Source organism: Heterodontus francisci, chromosome 12 (assembly GCF_036365525.1).
Source record: "Heterodontus francisci isolate sHetFra1 chromosome 12, sHetFra1.hap1, whole genome shotgun sequence".
Taxonomy (NCBI): Eukaryota; Metazoa; Chordata; class Chondrichthyes; order Heterodontiformes; family Heterodontidae; genus Heterodontus; species Heterodontus francisci.
The window spans coordinates 8,898,753-8,918,212 of record NC_090382.1 but is presented as its reverse complement, the minus strand read 5'-3'; positions in this window follow the sequence as shown (position 1 = coordinate 8,918,212).

Sequence of the window (19,460 nt, the reverse complement as noted above, 5' to 3'; positions counted from 1 at the left end):
TGACTGCCCTGTTTCCAGGGTAACTGACTGCCCTGTTTCCAGGGTAACTGATCACCCTGTTTCCGGGATAACTGACTGCCCTGTTTCCGGGATAACTGACTGCCCTGTTTCCAGGGTAACTGACTGCCCTGTTTCCAGGGGAACTGACTGCCCTGTTTCTGGGGTAACTGCTCACCCTGTTTCCGGGGTAACTGACTAACCTCTTTCCAGGCTGACTGACTGCCCTGTTTCCAGGGTAACTGACTGCCCAGTTTCCGGGGTAACTGACTGCCTGTTTCCAGGGTAACTGACTGCCCTGTTTCCGGGGTAATTGACTGCCCTGTTTCCAGGGTAACTTACTGCCCAGTTTACAGGGTAACCGATCACCCTTTTTCCGGGATAACTGACTGCCCCGTTTCCGGGATAACTGACTGCCCTGTTTCCAGGGTAACTGATCATCCTGTTTCCGTGATAACTGACTGCCCTGTTTCCAGGGTAACTGACTGCCCAGTTTCCAGGTTAACTGACTGCCCTGTTTCCGGGGTAACTGACCGCCCTGTTTCCAGGGGAACTGACTGCCCTGTTTCTGGGGTAACTGCTCACCCTGTTTCCGGGGCAACTGACTAACCTCTTTCCAGGCTGACTGACTGCCCTGTTTCCAGGGTAACTGACTGCCTGTTTCCTGGGTAACTGACTGCCCTGTTTCCGGGGTAATTGACTGCCCTGTTTCCAGGGTAATTTACTGCCCAGTTTACAGGGTAACCGATCACCCTTTTTCCGGGATAACTGACTGCCCTGTTTCCGGGGTAACTGACTGCCCTGTTTCCAGGGTAACTGACTGCCCAGTTTCCAGGGGAACTGACTGCCCTGTTTCCGGGGTAACTGACTGCCCTGTTTCCAGGATAACTGACTGCCCTGCTCCGGGATAACTGACTGCCCTGTTTCCAGGGTAACTGACTGCCCTGTTTCCAGGGTAACTGACCACCCTGTTTCCGGGGTAACTGATCTCCCTGTTTCCGGGGTAACTGACCACCCTGTTTCCAGGATAACTGACCGTCCTATTTCCGCGGTATCTGACTGCCCTGTTTCCAGGATAACTGACTGCCCTGTTTCCAGGGTGACTGACAGCCCTGTTTCCAGGGTAACTGACTGCCCAGTTTCCAGGGTAACTGTTCACCCTGTTTCCGGGATAACTGACTGCCCTGTTTCCGGGATAGCTCACTGCCCTGTTTCCACGGTTACTGACTGCCTGTTTCCAGGGGAACTGACTGCCCTGTTTCCGGGGTAACTGATCACCCTGTTTCCGGGGTAATTGATCTCCCTGTTTCCGGGCTAGCTGATCACCCTGTTTCCGGGTAACTGACTGCCCTGTTTCCAGGGTAACTGATCTCCCTGTTTCCAGGGTAACTGATCACCCTGTTCCGGGGTAACTGACTGCCCTGTTTCCAGGGTAACTGATCTCCCTGTTTCCAGTGTAACTGATCACCCTGTTTCCGGGGTAACTGACTGCCCTGTTTCCAGGGCAACTGACCGCCCTGTTTCCGGGGTAACTGACAGCCCTGTTTCCAGGGAAACTGTTCACCCTGTTTCCGGGGTAACTGAAACCCTGTTTCCAGTGTAACTGACTGCCCTGTTTCCAGGGTAACAGACCGCCCTGTTTCCGGGGTAACTGACTGCCCTGTTTCCAGGATAACTGACTGCCCTGTTTCCAGGGTAACTGATCACCCTGTTTGCGGGATAACTGCGTGCCCTGTTTCCGGGGTAAAAAACTGCCCTGTTTCTGGGGTAACTGACCGCCCTGTTTCCAGGATAACTGATCACCCTGTTTCCGGGGTAACTGAGTAGTCTGTTTCCAGGGTTACTGTCCGCCCTGTTTCCGGGGTAACTGAATGCCCAGTTTCCAGGGTAACTGACTGCCCAGTATCCAGGGTAACTGATCACCCTGTTTCTGCGGTAACTGACTGCCCAGTATCCAGGGTAACTGATCATCCTGTTTCCGGGATAACTGACTCCCCTGTTTCCAGGGTAACTGACTGCCCAGTTTCCAGGGTAACTGACTGCCCTGTTTCCGGGGAAACTGACTGCCCTGTTTCCAGGGTAACTGATCACCCTCTTTCCGGGATAACTGACTGCCCTGTTTCCGGGATAACTGACTGCCCTGTTTCCAGGCTAACTGACTGCCCTGTTTCCGGGGTAACTGACTGCCCTGTTTCCAGGCTAACTGACTGCCCTGTTTCCAGGATAACTGATCACCCTGTTTCCGGGGTAACTGACTAATCTGTTTCCAGGGTTACTGACCGCCCTGTTTCCGGGGCAACTGACTGCCCTGTTTCCGGGGTAACTGACCGCCCTGTTTCCAGGATAACTGTTCATCCTGTTTCCGGGAGAACTGACCACCCTGTTTCCAGGGTAACTGACTGCCCTGTTTCCAGGGTAACTGACAGCCTTGTTTCAGGGGTAACTGAACTCCCTGTTTCCGGGGTAACTGACCACCCTGTTTCCAGTATAACTGACTGCCCTGTTTCCAGGGTAACTGACAGCCCAGTTTCCAGGGTAACTGATCACCCTGTTTCCGGGATAACTGACTGCCCTGTTTCCGGGATAACTGACTGCCCTGTTTCCAGGGTAACTGACTGCCCTGTTTCCAGGGGAACTGACTGCCCTGTTTCTGGGGTAACTGCTCACCCTGTTTCCGGGGTAACTGACTAACCTCTTTCCAGGCTGACTGACTGCCCTGTTTCCAGGGTAACTGACTGCCCAGTTTCCGGGGTAACTGACTGCCTGTTTCCTGGGTAACTGACTGCCCTGTTTCCAGGGTAATTGACTGCCCTGTTTCCAGGGTAACTTACTGCCCAGTTTACAGGGTAACCGATCACCCTTTTTCCGGGATAACTGACTGCCCTGTTTCCGGGATAACTGACTGCCCTGTTTCCAGGGTAACTGATCATCCTGTTTCCGTGATAACTGACTGCCCTGTTTCCAGGGTAACTGACTGCCCAGTTTCCAGGTTAACTGACTGCCCTGTTTCCGGGGTAACTGACTGCCCTGTTTCCGGGGGAACTGACTGCCCTGTTTCTGGGGTAACTGCTCACCCTGTTTCCGGGGTAACTGACTAACCTCTTTCCAGGCTGACTGACTGCCCTGTTTCCAGGGTAACTGACTGCCCAGTTTCCGGGGTAACTGACTGCCTGTTTCCAGGGTAACTGACTGCCCTGTTTCCGGGGTAATTGACTGCCCTGTTTCCAGGGTAATTTACTGCCCAGTTTACAGGGTAACCGATCACCCTTTTTCCGGGATAACTGACTTCCCTGTTTCCGGGATAACTGACTGCCCTGTTTCCAGGGTAACTGATCATCCTGTTTCTGGGAAAACTGACTGCCCTGTTTCCAGGGTAACTGTCTGCCCAGTTTCCAGGTTAACTGACTGCCCTGTTTCCGGGGTAACTGACTGCCCTGTTTCCAGGGTAACTGACTGCCCAGTTTCCAGGGTAACTGATCACCCTGTTTCCGGGATAACTGACCGCCCTGTTTCCAGGATAACTGACCGCCCTATTTCCGGGGTATCTGACCGCCCTGTTTCCAGGATAACTGACTGCCCTGTTTCCAGGGTAACTGACTGCCCAGTTTCCAGTGTAACTGTTCAGCCTGTTTCCGGGATAACTGACTGCCCTGTTTCCGGGATAGCTCACTGCCCTGTTTCCAGGGTAACTGACTGCCCAGTTTCCAGTGTAACTGATCACCCTGTTTCCGGGATAACTGACTGCCCTGTTTCCAGTGCAACTGACTGCCCTGTTTCCGGGTAACTGACTGCCCTGTTTCCAGGGTAACTGATCTCCCTGTTTCCGGGATAACTGACTGCCCTGTTTCCGGGATAACTGACTGCCCTGTTTCCATGGTAACTGACTGCCCTGTTTCCAGGGGAACTGACTGCCCTGTTTCTGGGGTAACTGCTCACCCTGTTTCCGGGGTAACTGACTAACCTCTTTCCAGGCTGACTGACTGCCCTGTTTCCAGGGTAACTGACTGCCCAGTTTCCGGGGTAACTGACTGCCTGTTTCCAGGGTAACTGACTGCCCTGTTTCCGGGGTAATTGACTGCCCTGTTTCCAGGGTAATTTACTGCCCAGTTTACAGGCTAACCGATCACCCTTTTTCCGGGATAACTGACTTCCCTGTTTCCGGGATAACTGACTGCCCTGTTTCCAGGGTAACTGATCATCCTGTTTCTGGGAAAACTGACTGCCCTGTTTCCAGGGTAACTGTCTGCCCAGTTTCCAGGTTAACTGACTGCCCTGTTTCCGGGGTAACTGACTGCCCTGTTTCCAGGGTAACTGACTGCCCAGTTTCCAGGGTAACTGATCACCCTGTTTCCGGGATAACTGACCGCCCTGTTTCCAGGATAACTGACCGCCCTATTTCCGGGGTATCTGACCGCCCTGTTTCCAGGATAACTGACTGCCCTGTTTCCAGGGTAACTGACTGCCCAGTTTCCAGTGTAACTGTTCAGCCTGTTTCCGGGATAACTGACTGCCCTGTTTCCGGGATAGCTCACTGCCCTGTTTCCAGGGTAACTGACTGCCCAGTTTCCAGTGTAACTGATCACCCTGTTTCCGGGATAACTGACTGCCCTGTTTCCAGTGGAACTGACTGCCCTGTTTCCGGGTAACTGACTGCCCTGTTTCCAGGGTAACTGATCTCCATGTTTCCGGGATAACTGACTGCCCTGTTTCCGGGATAACTGACTGCCCTGTTTCCATGGTAACTGACTGCCCTGTTTCCAGGGGAACTGACTGCCCTGTTTCCGGGGTAACTGATCACCCTGTTTCCGGGGTAACTGACTAACCTGTTTCCAGGGTAACTGACTGCCCTGCTTCCGGGGTAAATGACTGCCCTGTTTCCAGGGTAACTGATCACCCTGTTTCCGGGATAACTGAATGCCCTGTTTCCGGGATAACTGACTGCCCTATTTCCAGGGTAACTGACTGCCCTGTTTCCGGGGTAACTGACTGCCCTGTTTCCAGGCTAACTGACTGCCCTGTTTCCAGGATAACTGATCAACCTGTTTCCGGGGTAACTGACCGCCCTGTTTCCAGGATAACTGATCACCCTGCTTCCGGGGTAACTGACCACCCTGTTTCCAGGATAACTGACTGCACTGTTTCCAGGGTAACTGACTGCCCAGTTTCCAGGGTAACTGAATGCCCTGTTTCCGGGGTTACTGACTGCCCTGTTTCCAGGGTAACTAATTGCCCTGTTACCAGGGTAACTGATCACCCTGTTTCCGGGAAAACTGACTGCCCTGTTTCCGGGATAACTGACTGCCCTGTTTCCAGGGTAAATGACTGCCCTGTTTCCAGGGTAACTGACTGCCCTGTTTCCAGGATAGCAGACAGCCTTGTTTCCGGGATAACTGACTGCCCTGTTTCCGGGATAACTGACTGCCCTGTTTCCAGGGTAACTGACTGCCCTGTTTCCAGGGGAACTGACTGCCCTGTTTCTGGGGTAACTGCTCACCCTGTTTCTGGGGTAACTGACTGCCCTGTTTCCGGGGTTACTGACTGCCCTGTTTCCAGGGTAACTAATTGCCCAGTTACCAGGGTAACTGATCACCCTGTTTCCGGGAAAACTGACTGCCCTGTTTCCGGGATAACTGACTGCCCTGTTTCCAGGGTAACTGACTGCCCAGTTTCCAGGGTAACTGATCACCCTCTTTCCGGGATAACTGACTGCCCTGTTTCCGGGATAACTGACTGCCCTGTTTCCAGGGTAACTGACTGCCCTGTTTCCGGGGTAACTGACTGCCCTGTTTCCAGGCTAACTGACTGCCCTCTTTCCGGGATAACTGACTCCCCTGTTTCCGGGATAACTGACTGCCCTGTTTCCGGGGTAACTGACTGCCCTGTTTCCGGGGTAACTGACTGCCCTGTTTCCAGGGTAACTGACTGCCCAGTTTCCAGTGTAACTGTTCAGCCTGTTTCCGGGATAACTGACTGCCCTGTTTCCGGGATAGCTCACTGCCCTGTTTCCAGGGTAACTGACTGCCCAGTTTCCAGTGTAACTGATCACCCTGTTTCCGGGATAACTGACTGCCCTGTTTCCAGTGGAACTGACTGCCCTGTTTCCGGGTAACTGACTGCCCTGTTTCCAGGGTAACTGATCTCCATGTTTCCGGGATAACTGACTGCCCTGTTTCCGGGATAACTGACTGCCCTGTTTCCATGGTAACTGACTGCCCTGTTTCCATGGGAACTGACTGCCCTGTTTCCGGGGTAACTGATCACCCTGTTTCCGGGGTAACTGACTAACCTGTTTCCAGGGTAACTGACTGCCCTGCTTCCGGGGTAAATGACTGCCCTGTTTCCAGGGTAACTGATCACCCTGTTTCCGGGATAACTGAATGCCCTGTTTCCGGGATAACTGACTGCCCTATTTCCAGGGTAACTGACTGCCCTGTTTCCGGGGTAACTGACTGCCCTGTTTCCAGGCTAACTGACTGCCCTGTTTCCAGGATAACTGATCAACCTGTTTCCGGGGTAACTGACCGCCCTGTTTCCAGGATAACTGATCACCCTGCTTCCGGGGTAACTGACCACCCTGTTTCCAGGATAACTGACTGCACTGTTTCCAGGGTAACTGACTGCCCAGTTTCCAGGGTAACTGAATGCCCTGTTTCCGGGGTTACTGACTGCCCTGTTTCCAGGGTAACTAATTGCCCTGTTACCAGGGTAACTGATCACCCTGTTTCCGGGAAAACTGACTGCCCTGTTTCCGGGATAACTGACTGCCCTGTTTCCAGGGTAAATGACTGCCCTGTTTCCAGGGTAACTGACTGCCCTGTTTCCAGGATAGCAGACAGCCTTGTTTCCGGGATAACTGACTGCCCTGTTTCCGGGATAACTGACTGCCCTGTTTCCAGGGTAACTGACTGCCCTGTTTCCAGGGGAACTGACTGCCCTGTTTCTGGGGTAACTGCTCACCCTGTTTCTGGGGTAACTGACTGCCCTGTTTCCGGGGTTACTGACTGCCCTGTTTCCAGGGTAACTAATTGCCCAGTTACCAGGGTAACTGATCACCCTGTTTCCGGGAAAACTGACTGCCCTGTTTCCGGGATAACTGACTGCCCTGTTTCCAGGGTAACTGACTGCCCAGTTTCCAGGGTAACTGATCACCCTCTTTCCGGGATAACTGACTGCCCTGTTTCCGGGATAACTGACTGCCCTGTTTCCAGGGTAACTGACTGCCCTGTTTCCGGGGTAACTGACTGCCCTGTTTCCAGGCTAACTGACTGCCCTCTTTCCGGGATAACTGACTCCCCTGTTTCCGGGATAACTGACTGCCCTGTTTCCGGGATAACTGACTGCCTTGTTTCCAGGGTAACTGATCACCCTGTTTCCGGGATAACTGACTGCCCTGTTTCCGGGATAACTGACTGCCCTGTTTCCAGGGTAACTGATCACCCTGTTTCCGTGATAACTGACTGCCCTGTTTCCAGGGTAACTGACTGCCCAGTTTCCAGGGTAACTGACTGCCCTGTTTCCGGGGTAACTGACTGCCCTGTTTCCAGGGTAACTGACTGCCCAAAATCCAGGGTAAGTGATCAACCTGTTTCCGGGATAACTGACTGCCCTGTTTCCGGGATAACTGACTGCCCTGTTTCCAGCGTAACTGACTGCCCTGTTTCCAGGGTAACTGACCGCCCTGTTTCCGGGGTAACTGATCTCCCTGTTTCCGGGGTAACTGAACGCCCTGTTTCCAGGAAAACTGACCGTCCTATTTCCGCGGTATCTTACTGCCCTGTTTCCAGGATAACTGACTGCCCTGTTTCCAGGGTGACTGACCGCCCTGTTTCCAGGGGAACTGACTGCCCTGTTTCCAGGGTAACTGATCACCCTGTTTCCGGGGTAATTGCTCTCCCTGTTTCCGGGCTAGCTGATCACCCTCTTTCCGGGTAACTGACTGCCCTGTTTCCAGGGTAACTGATCTCCCTGTTTCCAGGGTAACTGATCACCCAGTTTCCGGGGTAACTGACTGCCCTGTTTCCAGGGTAACTGATCTCCCTGTTTCCAGTGTAACTGATCACCCAGTTTCCAGGGTAACTGATCACCCTGTTTCCGGGGTAACTGACTGCCCTGTTTCCGGGGTAACTGACTGCCCAGTTTCCAGGGTAACTGATCAACCTGTTTCCGGGATAACTGACTGCCCTGTTTCCGGGGTAACTGACTGCCCTGTTTCCAGGGTAACTGACTGCCCAGTTTCCAGGGTAACTGATCAACCTGTTTCCGGGATAACTGACTGCCCTTTTTCCGGGATAACTGACTGCCCTGTTTCCAGGGTAACTGACTGCCCTGTTTCCAGGGTAACTGACCGCCCTGTTTCCGGGGTAACTGATCACACTGTTTCCGGGATAACTGACTGCCCTGTTTCCAGGGTAACTGACTGCCCAATTTCCAGGGAAACTGATCACCCTTATTCCGGGATAACTGACTGCCCTGTTTCCAGGGTCACTGACTGCCCTATTTCCAGGGTAACTGATCACCCTGTTTCCAGGGTAACTGACTGCCCTTTTTCCGGGATAACTGACTGCCCTGTTTCCAGGCTAACTGACTGCCCTGTTTCCGGGGTAACTGACTGCCCTGTTTCCAGGCTAACTGACTGCCCTGTTTCCAGGATAACTGATCACCCTGTTTCCGGGGTAACTGACTAATCTGTTTCCAGGGTTACTGACCGCCCTGTTTCCGGGGCAACTGACTGCCCTGTTTCCGGGGTAACTGACCGCCCTGTTTCCAGGATAACTGTTCATCCTGTTTCCGGGGGAACTGACCACCCTGTTTCCAGGGTAACTGACTGCCCTGTTTCCAGGGTAACTGACAGCCTTGTTTCAGGGGTAACTGAACTCCCTGTTTCCGGGGTAACTGACCACCCTGTTTCCAGTATAACTGACTGCCCTGTTTCCAGGGTAACTGACAGCCCAGTTTCCAGGGTAACTGATCACCCTGTTTCCGGGATAACTGACTGCCCTGTTTCCGGGATAACTGACTGCCCTGTTTCCAGGGTAACTGACTGCCCTGTTTCCAGGGGAACTGACTGCCCTGTTTCTGGGGTAACTGCTCACCCTGTTTCCGGGGTAACTGACTAACCTCTTTCCAGGCTGACTGACTGCCCTGTTTCCAGGGTAACTGACTGCCCAGTTTCCGGGGTAACTGACTGCCTGTTTCCAGGGTAACTGACTGCCCTGTTTCCAGGGTAATTGACTGCCCTGTTTCCAGAGTAACTTACTGCCCAGTTTACAGGGTAACCGATCACCCTTTTTCTGGGATAACTGACTGCCCTGTTTCCGGGATAACTGACTGCCCTGTTTCCAGGGTAACTGATCATCCTGTTTCCGTGATAACTGACTGCCCTGTTTCCAGGGTAACTGACTGCCCAGTTTCCAGGTTAACTGACTGCCCTGTTTCCGGGGTAACTGACTGCCCTGTTTCCGGGGGAACTGACTGCCCTGTTTCTGGGGTAACTGCTCACCCTGTTTCCGGGGTAACTGACTAACCTCTTTCCAGGCTGACTGACTGCCCTGTTTCCAGGGTAACTGACTGCCCAGTTTCCGGGGTAACTGACTGCCTGTTTCCAGGGTAACTGACTGCCCTGTTTCCGGGGTAATTGACTGCCCTGTTTCCAGGGTAACTGACTGCCCAGTTTCCAGGTTAACTGACTGCCCTGTTTCCGGGGTAACTGACTGCCCTGTTTCCGGGGGAACTGAAGGCCCTGTTTCTGGGGTAACTGCTCACCCTGTTTCCGGGGTAACTGACTAACCTCTTTCCAGGCTGACTGACTGCCCTGTTTCCAGGGTAACTGACTGCCCAGTTTCCGGGGTAACTGACTGCCTGTTTCCAGGGTAACTGATCACCCTGTTTCCGGGATAACTGACTGCCCTGTTTCCGGGATAACTGACTGCCCTGTTTCCAGGGTAACTGATCATCCTGTTTCTGGGAAAACTGACTGCCCTGTTTCCAGGGTAACTGACTGCCCAGTTTCCAGGTTAACTGACTGCCCTGTTTCCGGGGTAACTGACTGCCCTGTTTCCAGGGTAACTGACTGCCCAGTTTCCAGGGTAACTGATCACCCTGTTTCCGGGATAACTGACCGCCCTGTTTCCAGGATAACTGACCGCCCTATTTCCGGGGTATCTGACCGCCCTGTTTCCAGGATAACTGACTGCCCTGTTTCCAGGGTAACTGACTGCCCAGTTTCCAGTGTAACTGTTCAGCCTGTTTCCGGGATAACTGACTGCCCTGTTTCCGGGATAGCTCACTGCCCTGTTTCCAGGGTAACTGACTGCCCAGTTTCCAGTGTAACTGATCACCCTGTTTCCGGGATAACTGACTGCCCTGTTTCCAGTGTAACTGACTGCCCTGTTTCCGGGTAACTGACTGCCCTGTTTCCAGGGTAACTGATCTCCCTGTTTCCGGGATAACTGACTGCCCTGTTTCCGGGATAACTGACTGCCCTGTTTCCATGGTAACTGACTGCCCTGTTTCCAGGAGAACTGACTGCCCTGTTTCCGGGGTAACTGATCACCCTGTTTCCGGGGTAACTGACTAACCTGTTTCCAGGGTAACTGACTGCCCTGCTTCCAGGGTAAATGACTGCCCTGTTTCCAGGGTAACTGATCACCCTGTTTCCGGGATAACTGAATGCCCTGTTTCCGGGATAACTGACTGCCCTATTTCCAGGGTAACTGACTGCCCTGTTTCCGGGGTAACTGACTGCCCTGTTTCCAGGCTAACTGACTGCCCTGTTTCCAGGATAACTGATCAACCTGTTTCCGGGGTAACTGACCGCCCTGTTTCCAGGATAACTGATCACCCTGCTTCCGGGGTAACTGACCACCCTGTTTCCAGGATAACAGACTGCACTGTTTCCAGGGTAACTGACTGCCCAGTTTCCAGGGTAACTGACTGCCCTGTTTCCGGGGTTACTGACTGCCCTGTTTCCAGGGTAACTAATTGCCCAGTTACCAGGGTAACTGATCACCCTGTTTCCGGGAAAACTGACTGCCCTGTTTCCGGGATAACTGACTGCCCTGTTTCCAGGGTAAATGACTGCCCTGTTTCCAGGGTAACTGACTGCCCTGTTTCCAGGATAACAGACAGCCTTGTTTCCGGGATAACTGACTGCCCTGTTTCCGGGATAACTGACTGCCCTGTTTCCAGGGTAAATGACTGCCCTGTTTCCAGGGTAACTGACTGCCCTGTTTCCAGGATAACAGACAGCCTTGTTTCCGGGATAACTGACTGCCCTGTTTCCGGGATAACTGACTGCCCTGTTTCCAGGGTAACTGACTGCCCTGTTTCCAGGGGAACTGACTGCCCTGTTTCTGGGGTAACTGCTCACCCTGTTTCTGGGGTAACTGACTAACCTCTTTCCAGGCTGACTGACTGCCCTGTTTCCAGGGTAACTGACTGCCCAGTTTCCGGGGTAACTGACTGCCTGTTTCCAGGGTAACTGACTGCCCAGTTTACAGGGTAACCGATCACCCTTTTTCCGGGATAACTGACTGCCCTGTTTCCGGGATAACTGACTGCCCTGTTTCCAGGGTAACTGATCATCCTGTTTCCGGGATAACTGACTGCCCTGTTTCCAGGGTAACTGACTGCCCAGTTTCCAGGGTAACTGACTGCCCTGTTTCCTGGGTAACTGACTGCCCTGTTTCCAGGGTAACTGACTGCCCAGTTTCCAGGGTAACTGATCACCCTCTTTCCGGGATAACTGACTGCCCTGTTTCCGGGATAACTGACTGCCCTGTTTCCAGGGTAACTGACTGCCCTGTTTCCGGGGTAACTGACTGCCCTGTTTCCAGGCTAACTGACTGCCCTCTTTCCGGGATAACTGACTCCCCTGTTTCCGGGATAACTGACTGCCCTGTTTCCGGGATAACTGACTGCCCTGTTTCCAGGGTAACTGATCACCCTGTTTCCGGGATAACTGACTGCCCTGTTTCCGGGATAACTGACTGCCCTGTTTCCAGGGTAACTGATCACCCTGTTTCCGTGATAACTGACTGCCCTGTTTCCAGGGTAACTGACTGCCCAGTTTCCAGGGTAACTGACTGCCCTGTTTCCGGGGTAACTGACTGCCCTGTTTCCAGGGTAACTGACTGCCCAAAATCCAGGGTAAGTGATCAACCTGTTTCCGGGATAACTGGCTGCCCTGTTTCCGGGATAACTGACTGCCCTGTTTCCAGCGTAACTGACTGCCCTGTTTCCAGGGTAACTGACCGCCCTGTTTCCGGGGTAACTGATCTCCCTGTTTCCGGGGTAACTGACCGCCCTGTTTCCAGGATAACTGACCGTCCTATTTCCGCGGTATCTTACTGCCCTGTTTCCAGGATAACTGACTGCCCTGTTTCCAGGGTGACTGACCGCCCTGTTTCCAGGGGAACTGACCGCCCTGTTTCCAGAAGAACTGACTGCCCAGTTTCCAGGGTAACTGATCACCCTGTTTCCGGGGTAATTGCTCTCCCTGTTTCCGGGCTAGCTGATCACCCTCTTTCCGGGTAACTGACTGCCCTGTTTCCAGGGTAACTGATCTCCCTGTTTCCAGGGTAACTGATCACCCAGTTTCCGGGGTAACTGACTGCCTGTTTCCAGGGTAACTGATCTCCCTGTTTCCAGTGTAACTGATCACCCAGTTTCCAGGGTAACTGATCACCCTGTTTCCGGGGTAACTGACTGCCCTGTTTCCAGGGTAACTGACTGCCCAGTTTCCAGGGTAACTGATCAACCTGTTTCCGGGATAACTGACTGCCCTGTTTCCGGGGTAACTGACTGCCCTGTTTCCAGGGTAACTGACTGCCCTGTTTCCAGGGTAACTGACCGCCCTGTTTCCGGGGTAACTGATCACCCTGTTTCCGGGATAACTGACTGCCCTGTTTCCAGGGTAACTGACTGCCCAATTTCCAGGGAAACTGATCACCCTTATTCCGGGATAACTGACTGCCCTGTTTCCAGGGTCACTGACTGCCCTATTTCCAGGGTAACTGATCACCCTGTTTCCAGGGTAACTGACTGCCCTTTTTCCGGGATAACTGACTGCCCCGTTTCCAGGGTAACTGTCTGCCCAGTTTCCAGGGTAACTGATCACCCTGTTTCCGGGATATCTGACTGCCCCGTTTCTGGGATAACTGACTGCCCTGTTTCCAGGTTAACTCACTGTACTGTTTCCAGGGTAACTGACTGCCCTGTTTCCAGGGTAACTGACCTCCCTGTTTCCAGGATAACTGACTGCCCTATTTCTGGGGTATCTGTCTGCCCTGTTTCCAGGGTAACTGACTGCCCTGTTTCCAGGGTAACTGACTGCCCATTTTCCAGGGTAACTGATCACCCTGTTACCGGGATAACTGACTGCCCTGTTTCCGGGATAACTGACTTCCCTGTTTCCAGGGTAACTGACTGCCCTATTTCCGGGGTAACTGACTGCCCTGTTTCTATGGTAACTGACCGCCCTGTTTCCAGGATAACTGACTGCCCTGTTTCCAGGGTAACTGATCACCCTGTTTCCGGGATAACTGTGTGCCCTGTTTCCAGGGTAAAAAACTGCCCTGTTTCCGGGGTAACTGACCGCCCTGTTTCCAGGATAACTGATCACCCTGTTTCCGGGGAACTGACTAATCTGTTTCCAGGGTTACTGAACGCCCTGTTTCCAGGGTAACTGACTGCCCTGTTTCCGGGGTAACTGACCGCCCTGTTTCCAGGATAACTGATCACCCTGTTTCCGGGGTAACTGACCACCCTGTTTCCAGGGTAACTGACCACCCTGTTTCCGGGATAACTGGCTGCCCTGTTTCCAGGGGAACTGACCGCCCTGTTTCTGGGGTAACTGATCACCCTGTTTCCGGGGTAACTGACTAACCTGTTTCCAGGGTGACTGACTGCCCTGTTTCCAGGGTAACTGACTGCCCTGTTTCCGGGGTAACTGACTGCCCAGTTTCCAGGGTAACTGACTGCCCTGTTTCCAGGGTAACTGACTGCCCTGTTTCTGGGTTAACTGACTGCCCTGTTTCCTGGGTAACTGACTGCCCTGTTTCCAGGGTAACTGACTGCCCAGTTTCCGGGGGAACTGACTGCCCAGTTTCCAGGGTAACTGACTGCCCTGTTTCCAGGGTAACTGACTGCCCTGTTTCCGGGTTAACTGACTGCCCTGTTTCCAGGGTAACTGACTGCCCTGTTTCCGGGTTAACTGACTGCCCTGTTTCCGGGGTAACAGACCGCCCAGTTTCCAGGTTAACTGATCGCCCTGTTTCTGGGATAACTGACTGCCCTGTTTCCGGGATAACTGGCTGCCCTGTTTCCAGGGGAACTGACTGCCCTGTTTCTGGGGTAACTGATCACCGTGTTTCCGGGGTAACTGACTAACCTGTTTCCAGGGTGACTGATTGCCCTGTTTCCAGGGTAACTGACCGCCCAGTTTCCGGGGTAACTGAATGCCCTGTTTCCAGAGTAACTGATCACCCTGTTTCCGGGATAACTGACTGACCTGTTTCCAGGGTAACTGACTGCCCTGATTCCAGGGTAACTGACTGCCCAGTTTCCAGGGTAACTGATCACCCTTTTTCCGGGATAACTGACTGCCCTGTTTCCAGGGTAACTGACTGCCCAGTTTCCAGGGTAACTGATCACCCTTTTTCCGGGATAAATGACTGCCCTGTTTCCGTGATAACTGACTGCCCTGTTTCCAGGGTAACTGATCACCCTGATTCCGAGATAACTGACTGCCCTGTTTCCAGGGTAACTGACTGCCCAGTTTCCAGGGAAACTGATCACCCTTTTTCCGGGATAACTGATTGCCCTGTTTCCGGGATAAATGACTGCCCTATTTCCAGGGTAACTGATCACACTGTTTCCAGGGTAACTGACTGCCCTGTTTCCGGGGTAACTGACTGCCCTGTTTCCAGGGTAACTGTCTGCCCAGTTTCCAGGGGAACTGATCACCCTGTTTCCGGGATATCAGACTGCCCTGTTTCTGGGATAACTGACTGCCCTGTTTCCAGGTTAACTCACTGTACTGTTTCCAGGGTAACTGACTGCCCTGTTTCCAGGTAACTGACCGCCCTGTTTCCAGGATAACTGACTGCCGTATTTCCGGGGTATCTGTCTGCCCTGTTTCCAGGGTAACTGACTGCCCTGTTTCCAGGGTAACTGACTGCCCATTTTCCAGGCTAATTGATCACCCTGTTACCGGGATAACTGACTGCTCTGTTTCCGGGATAACTGACTTCCCTGTTTCCAGGGTAACTGACTGCCCTGTTTCCGGGGTAACTGACTGCCCTGTTTCTAGGGTAACTGACCGCCCTGTTTCCAGGATAACTGACTGCCCTGTTTCCAGGGTAACTGATCACCCTGTTTCCGGGATAACTGTGTGCCCTGTTTCCAGGGTAAAAAACTGCCCTGTTTCCGGGGTAACTGACCGCCCTGTTTCCAGGATAACTGATCACCCTGTTTCCGGGGAACTGACTAATTTGTTTCCAGGGTTACTGACCGCCCTGTTTCCGGTGTAACTGACTGCCCAGTTTCCAGGGTAACTGACTGCCCAGTATCCAGTGTAACTGATCATCCTGTTTCCGGGATAACTGACTGCCCTGTTTCCAGGGTAACTGACGGCCCAGTTTCAAGGGTAACTGATCATCCTGTTTCCGGGATAACTGACTCCCCTGTTTCCAGGGTAACTGACTGCCCAGTTTCCAGGGTAACTGACTGCCCTGTTTCCGGGGTAACTGACTGCCCTGTTTCCAGGGTAAATGACTGCCCAGTTTCCAGGTTAACTGATCACCCTGTTTCCGGGATAACTGACTGCCCTGCTTCCGGGATAACTGACTGCCCTGTTTCCAGGGTAACTGACTGCCCTGTTTCCGGGGTAACTGACTGCCCTGTTTCTAGGGTAACTGATCACCCTGTTTCCGGGATAACTGACAGCCCTATTTCCGGGATAACTGTCTGCCCTGTTTCCAGGGTAACTGACTGCCCTGTTTCCGGGGTAACTGACTGCCCTGTTTCCAGGATAACTGATCACCCTGTTTCCGGGGTAACTGACTAATCTGTTTCCAGGGTTACTCACCGCCCTGTTTCCGGGGTTACTGACTGCCCTGTTTCCGGGTTAACTGATCACCTTGTTACCGGGGTAACTGACCACCCTGTTTCCAGGATAACTGACTGCCCTGTTTCTAGGGTAACTGACTGCCCTGTTTCCGGGGTAACTGATCTCCCTGTTTCCAGGATAACTGACTGCCCTGTTTCCAGGAGAACTGACTGCCCTGTTTCCGGGGTAACTGACTGCTCAGTTTCCAGGTTAACTGATCGCCCTGTTTCCGGGAGAACTGACTGCCCTGTTTCCGGGATAACTGGCTGCCCTGTTTCCAGGGTAACTGACTGCCCTGTTTCCAGGGGAAGTGACTGCCCTGTTTCTGGGGTAACTGATCACCCTGTTTCCGGGGTAACTGACTAACCTGTTTCCAGGGTGACTGACTGCCCTGTTTCCAGGGTAACTGATCACCCTTTTTCCGGGGTAACTCACTGCCCTGTTTCCAGGATAACTGGCTGCCCAGTTTCCGGGGTAACTGATCATCCTGTTTCCAGGATAACTGACTCCCCTGTTACCGGGATAACTGACTGCCCTGTTTCCGGGATAACTGACTTCCCTGTTTCCAGGGTAACTGACTGCCCTATTTCCGGGGTAACTGACTGCCCTGTTTCTATGGTAACTGACCGCCCTGTTTCCAGGATAACTGACTGCCCTGTTTCCAGGGTAACTGATCACCCTGTTTCCGGGATAACTGTGTGCCCTGTTTCCAGGGTAAAAAACTGCCCTGTTTCCGGGGTAACTGACCGCCCTGTTTCCAGGATAACTGATCACCCTGTTTCCGGGGAACTGACTAATCTGTTTCCAGGGTTACTGAACGCCCTGTTTCCAGGGTAACTGACTGCCCTGTTTCCGGGGTAACTGACCGCCCTGTTTCCAGGTTAACTGATCGCCCTGTTTCCGGGAGAACTGACTGCCCTGTTTCCGGGATAACTGGCTGCCCTGTTTCCAGGGTAACTGACTGCCCTGTTTCCAGGGGAAGTGACTGCCCTGTTTCTGGGGTAACTGATCACCCTGTTTCCGGGGTAACTGACTAACCTGTTTCCAGGGTGACTGACTGCCCTGTTTCCAGGGTAACTGATCACCCTTTTTCCGGGGTAACTCACTGCCCTGTTTCCAGGATAACTGGCTGCCCAGTTTCCGGGGTAACTGATCATCCTGTTTCCAGGATAACTGACTCCCCTGTTACCGGGATAACTGACTGCCCTGTTTCCGGGATAACTGACTTCCCTGTTTCCAGGGTAACTGACTGCCCTATTTCCGGGGTAACTGACTGCCCTGTTTCTATGGTAACTGACCGCCCTGTTTCCAGGATAACTGACTGCCCTGTTTCCAGGGTAACTGATCACCCTGTTTCCGGGATAACTGTGTGCCCTGTTTCCAGGGTAAAAAACTGCCCTGTTTCCGGGGTAACTGACCGCCCTGTTTCCAGGATAACTGATCACCCTGTTTCCGGGGAACTGACTAATCTGTTTCCAGGGTTACTGAACGCCCTGTTTCCAGGGTAACTGACTGCCCTGTTTCCGGGGTAACTGACCGCCCTGTTTCCAGGATAACTGATCACCCTGTTTCCGGGGTAACTGACCGCCCTGTTTCCAGGGTAACTGACCACCCTGTTTCCGGGATAACTGGCTGCCCTGTTTCCAGGGGAACTGACCGCCCTGTTTCTGGGGTAACTGATCACCCTGTTTCCGGGGTAACTGACTAACCTGTTTCCAGGGTGACTGACTGCCCTGTTTCCAGGGTAACTGACTGCCCTGTTTCCGGGGTAACTGACTGCCCAGTTTCCAGGGTAACTGACTGCCCTGTTTCCAGGGTAACTGACTGCCCTGTTTCCGGGTTAACTGACTGCCCTGTTTCCTGGGTAACTGACTGCCCTGTTTCCAGGGTAACTGACTGCCCAGTTTCCGGGGGAACTGACTGCCCAGTTTCCAGGGTAACTGACTGCCCTGTTTCCAGGGTAACTGACTGCCCTGTTTCCGGGTTAACTGACTGCCCTGTTTCCAGGGTAACTGACTGCCCTGTTTCCGGGTTAACTGACTGCCCTGTTTCCGGGGTAACAGACCGCCCAGTTTCCAGGTTAACTGATCGCCCTGTTTCTGGGATAACTGACTGCCCTGTTTCCGGGATAACTGGCTGCCCTGTTTCCAGGGGAACTGACTGCCCTGTTTCTGGGGTAACTGATCACCGTGTTTCCGGGGTAACTGACTAACCTGTTTCCAGGGTGACTGATTGCCCTGTTTCCAGGGTAACTGACCGCCCAGTTTCCGGGGTAACTGAATGCCCTGTTTCCAGAGTAACTGATCACCCTGTTTCCGGGATAACTGACTGACCTGTTTCCAGGGTAACTGACTGCCCTGATTCCAGGGTAACTGACTGCCCAGTTTCCAGGGTAACTGATCACCCTTTTTCCGGGATAACTGACTGCGCTGTTTCCAGGGTAACTGACTGCCCAGTTTCCAGGGTAACTGATCACCCTTTTTCCGGGATAACTGACTGCCCTGTTTCCGTGATAACTGACTGCCCTGTTTCCAGGGTAACTGATCACCCTGATTCCGAGATAACTGACTGCCCTGTTTCCAGGGTAACTGACTGCCCAGTTTCCAGGGAAACTGATCACCCTTTTTCCGGGATAACTGATTGCCCTGTTTCCGGGATAAATGACTGCCCTATTTCCAGGGTAACTGATCACACTGTTTCCAGGGTAACTGACTGCCCTGTTTCCGGGGTAACTGACTGCCCTGTTTCCAGGGTAACTGTCTGCCCAGTTTCCAGGGGAACTGATCACCCTGTTTCCGGGATATCAGACTGCCCTGTTTCTGGGATAACTGACTGCCCTGTTTCCAGGTTAACTCACTGTACTGTTTCCAGGGTAACTGACTGCCCTGTTTCCAGGTAACTGACCGCCCTGTTTCCAGGATAACTGACTGCCGTATTTCCGGGGTATCTGTCTGCCCTGTTTCCAGGGTAACTGACTGCCCTGTTTCCAGGGTAACTGACTGCCCATTTTCCAGGCTAATTGATCACCCTGTTACCGGGATAACTGACTGCTCTGTTTCCGGGATAACTGACTTCCCTGTTTCCAGGGTAACTGACTGCCCTGTTTCCGGGGTAACTGACTGCCCTGTTTCTAGGGTAACTGACCGCCCTGTTTCCAGGATAACTGACTGCCCTGTTTCCAGGGTAACTGATCACCCTGTTTCCGGGATAACTGTGTGCCCTGTTTCCAGGGTAAAAAACTGCCCTGTTTCCGGGGTAACTGACCGCCCTGTTTCCAGGATAACTGATCACCCTGTTTCCGGGGAACTGACTAATTTGTTTCCAGGGTTACTGACCGCCCTGTTTCCGGTGTAAC